Source organism: Staurois parvus, unplaced genomic scaffold, assembly GCF_062004578.1.
Source record: "Staurois parvus isolate SC_StPar_1 unplaced genomic scaffold, SC_StPar_1.0 ptg000720l, whole genome shotgun sequence".
In the NCBI taxonomy this organism is placed as follows: domain Eukaryota; kingdom Metazoa; phylum Chordata; class Amphibia; order Anura; family Ranidae; genus Staurois; species Staurois parvus.
This window is the reverse complement of record NW_028318516.1, coordinates 3,156,962-3,161,940: the sequence shown is the minus strand read 5'-3', so window position 1 is coordinate 3,161,940 and position 4,979 is coordinate 3,156,962.

Here is a 4,979-nt window from a genome sequence, read left to right as displayed (position 1 = left end):
GTGGATCCCAAGTTCTCTGAGGGGGTAGAGTAGCCAAAGGACTTTAGGTCCTTGATAGGAGATCTCTGAGAGAAGAGGGGGTACTATGGCTCAGGGAATCGCTGAGTTAGGGAGGGGGCTGTTGGTCTATGATGGTCCTCCTACCTGAACTTACTTTCAGACCTCCTTACAGAACTCCAGCCAAGAAAAGAAGGCAACCTTCACCTTCTTACCATCTCACTGGTCAAATAATATTGTCCAAGTGGAATGAAGGTCAGTTCTTCACCCCGGGGTGGGCACTTGTTTCTAAAGGAGGTCTGTATGCTCAGCATAGACTAACAGGTAGTCAGGGGTCAGTGCTGAACATCTTCCAGAGACAGTCCCATACCTTCCCATGACACAGGCTCTGGCAGTGCCCGGTGCTGGAATTCAGCACACCAGGAACCCACCACCACTCTGTACAATGTCCTGGATATTACAGTGTATTTGGCAACCAAAGGTCTTCCCCTGTTGTCCCCCCTCCTACCCACACTGAGCTGCCATTGGAGGGAGGAGAACAGAGTCCTCCCCCAAAGCTCTCTCTGCTCCACCAGCAGCATTCTCCTGCTATCCAATCCCTTCTCTTCCTGCAGAGAATGACAGTGACATCACTCCTGTCAGTCAGCAGGCTGCCGGAGATTGGAGCCTTGCAGCCGGATATCGGGCAATTATCCTGATTATCCAGCAACTCCAATCAAAAGTCATCAAGTTCCCCTTCCTGGACCTCATGATGAGCCGACATTGACCTCACAGCACTGCCTCAGAGCAAACAAGTCATAGGAAGGATCAGATTTATCATTCCTTGTCTGCAGATCTAAAACTCATCAAAACCAGTTCGGAGACCAAACAAACCCAACAGAGAAAAGGGGATTTCTGATCCAGCAAGCCGAGGACCCAGGACCTTGAAAATGTACTAAACGTTAAGCAGTCCCAGCGATGTGGAAATTTATCAAAAAACTATTTGTCCAAGGGACTAAATCGGGGTCCCAAACTACTTGTCCCTCATGACAATCTACTGGTCCTGATAAAAATAATAATGGAACCCAAACCATATATAAATCCGGTGTTTATTGTTCTACTATTACTGAATGAGACGTTTTATCACGAAGGACTGTCAATGGATGGATGTCCCTATAAAGCATGAAATGACTTTGCCAGGGTGGAGAATATGAAGGTTGATGCACATGGGAGCACTTGGGTGCTCAGTACAAGCACATGCTGAGCAGACAAATCAAGCTCCAGTGTCCTCCAGGATTGGATCATTTTGTTTTCTGTTCAGCCCACTGATTGGATGAACAATATGAGTAATGTATGGACTGCCTTAATGAGCCGATACAACAGGACAATGACCCAAAGCATACAAGTAATTCAACAAAACAATGGCTGCAACAGCACAGAATACGCCTTCTGGAGTGGCCCAGTCAGAGTCCTGACCTCAACCCGATTGAAATGTTTGTGTAGTATTATGTTCAGCAGACTGTGTTCTTCTATTGTTGTGACTTAGATGATGTTCAGAGCACATTTTATGCCCAATTCATGCAAAACCCCACGTAACCCCAAGGGGTTCACATACTTGTTCTTGGAACTGTAGAGTGCAGCAGTCAGGATGAGCACCATGTTCACATAAGAGTCCCCCCTTGCATCAAAGTCCCCATCTTTACCCCCTTACATGAGTGCCCAGCGGAGTCCCCCCTTACGTCAGTGTCCAGCGGAGTGTCCCCCCCTTACGTCAGTGTCCAGCGGAGTGTCCCCCCCCCCTTACGTCAGTGTCCAGCGGAGTGTCCCCCCCCTTACATCAGTGTCCAGCGGAGTGTCCCCCCTTACGTTAGAGCTCAGCGGAGTGCCCCCCTTACGTCAGAAGTCAGAACTCAGCGGAGTGCCCCCCCTTACATCAGAGCTCAGCTGCTAACTGGACATGGAATAGGGAAGTGTGAAGCTCCTGGAAGAACAGGGAGAGGGGAGGTAGATAAGGAGAGAAGGGAAGGAGGTGGGGAAAGCTCCATGGTAGAGCAGAGATCGCTCACCCCCAGGCTGCTCTCTGCAGGCTCAGACATCGCCAATTGTACAACCAGATGAATCTTCAAATTTCCCCCCCCACGGGGCAGTCACAGAGCAGAGGGGTGGGAAGAGTCGGAGCAAAACAGAATCTCTCTCCTCCCCCGTCTATGCGGGGAGGGAGGAGGGAAGTGCTCTGTCTGAACAAGTGTCACAGACACTGAGTGTGCCTAGCTGCTGCTTGCCTGCAACAGGGATAAATGTAAGAAAACATCCTGCACTGCGCCCGGAACTACATGTCCCGAGAGTCAAGAGATAGGATTTGTAAATCCCTGAGTCAAAACTAAATGTGTTCCCATGGGGGCAGTAATTCTTCAATGTCCAGCAACCCTCCTATTCCCCCCTCACATCCACATCCTATTATTGTGTGACCAATACCATCCAAATCATTCTTACTTTCATTTCCCAAAGTTATCCGTCTACAAGGAGACCTGTATAGATCACATGATGGCACCAATGAGGATGGAGGAGGACCGGAGTCACATGACTGAGAGGATACTAAACCTCACCCTGGAGATCATCTACCTGCTGACCGGAGAGGTGAGGAGGATTCTGGGAGGTCACATGACATCACTCCTACATCTATTAATAAAACACAGACCTGACCGGAGAGGTGAGGAGGATTCTGGGAGGTCACATGACATCACTCTTACCTCTATTAATAAAACACAGACCTGACCGGAGAGGTGAGAAGGATTCTGGGATTCTAACATGATGTTCCTATTGGTTCCTCAATACAGAAATTGAAGTCAGGTGATCATATGACCATCACAGTGCCTCAATGTGACTCCCTAAACCCTGAGAGACACAACATGGAGAAGATTCTAGAAGTCACCAAGAAGATGATGGAGCTGCTGACAGGAGAGGTGAGCGGTGCCGGGAATTCTGGGACATTCTCCAGTAACAGACAAGGGATGTGTCTGGATGGTGACTGTATCATTGTGTGTGTCAGGTTCCTATAAGGTGTCAGGGTGTCACTGTCTATTTCTCCATGGAGGAGTGGGAGTATTTAGAAGGACACAAGGATCTCTACAAGGACGTCATGATGGACAATCAGCCGCCCCTCACATCACCGGGTAAGAGGAGACTTTATTGTAAAGGAGAGAGCAGTACGGAGGATCCACCTAGATCCCCCATCATCTGATAAACACATAGAAACAATGGATTCAGTCAGTGTGTGTGTTTCCTACAGATGGATCCAGTCATGGGAACCCACCAGAGAGATGTCCCCGTCCTCTGTATTCCCGGGATTCCACACAGGAAGGTCACACCATCCCTCACCATCATCAGGTAGATGAGGAACAATCACTGATAGTATCATTAGGATCTGTACATTATCTGCATTGTTACCATTGATGGCATTTTTATTATATATTCAGAGTGGAAACCTGAGAGATCCTAAAGTTGAGGTTAAAGAAGAGATAAAAGAGGAGGAGGATGAGGATGGGGGGATGGAGGAGTCAGAACTTCTAAAAGAACACAAAGATCTGTACCAGGACACCATGGTGGAGTCATCCAGCTACAGGAACCCACCAGAGAGATGTCCCCATCCTCTGTATTCCCGGGATTCCACACAGGAAGGTCACACCATCCCTCACCATCATCAGGTAGATGATGACAATTATTGGTAGTTGTGATTTATACACAGCATGTTTGTTACAATGAATGTTTTATTATATCTGTGACGGAAGCGTAGGCAGGACAGAACACACACGGAGGATGATAAACACACAAAGTTTTATTGAAATGGGAGAGACACTCAATCAGGGTAATAAGGTAGCGTCCGGGTACCCAAAAAGGGGGAAGAGGGGGGAGGAGTCTGAACAGTTGTAATCCCGGTAGCGATGACCCGAGCACTCGGGGGGGGGGGGGGGGGGTCAGTCCAGGTAGCTACGATAATCCAGGCGCGCAATAGGGCAGTCCAAGCAAGTATTAATCCACGTGGGGCAGTCCCAGCAAGGGTAATAGAGAGATTCAATGGGGCAGTCCAGGCAGAGAAAGTATGGGTGTTCAGTGGGGCAGTCCAGACAAGGCAATAGGGGAATTCAATTTGTCAGTTCAGATGGAAAATATGAGCATTCAGTGGGGCAGTCCAGACAAGGCAATATATTGATTCAAAGGGGCAGTCCAGGCAGGGAAGTATGAACACTCACGGTTTAGGCAGGGGTAACTTCCCAGATGCACACAGCGGTCAGTAGGCAGGGGTGACTCCCGGGCACACAGCGGCAGCAGACAGGGGTAACTCCCGGGCACACAGCGGCAGCAGACAGGGGTAACTCCCGGGCACACAGCGGCAGCAGACAGGGGTAACTCCCGGGCACACAGCGGCAGCAGACAGGGGTAACTTATGGGCACACAGGGGCAGCAGGCAGGGGTAACTTCTCAGGCACACAGAGGCAGCAGGCAGGGGTAACTTCTAGGCACACAGCGGCAGCAGGCAGTGGTGCCTCCTGGGCACACAGCGGCAGCAGGCAGCGGTAACTTCTGGGCACCCAGTGCAGCAGGCAGGGGTATCCTCTAGGGACACAGCGATCAGCAGAACACTCAGCAGGGTCTGGGCTCTGGGGTCTGGCCTCGGCTCAGACCTCACACAGCTGTTCTTCCTGTGATCAGGGGAACAACAACCGCCAGGGTTATGCTCCGGTCCTCTTATCCCGGAGCAGGACGCTTCCTGGTTGCAATGGCCGACCCTGCGTCAGGTTGCTGGGGCAATGAGGCATGCCCCCCTCACTCCGGCCGTGCCCAGGGAGCCTTTGTCTCCAGCGGGAGCAGAGCGCGGGAAGCCTCGGGAATGCACTGCGCCCACCGGGACAAGGAGGGGGGGCGTACAGAGACACCCCAGTGGCCTGCAAGTGAAGAATCCACCTGCAGGCACAGCAGGGTGTCAGACTCCTCAGTGGTATCAC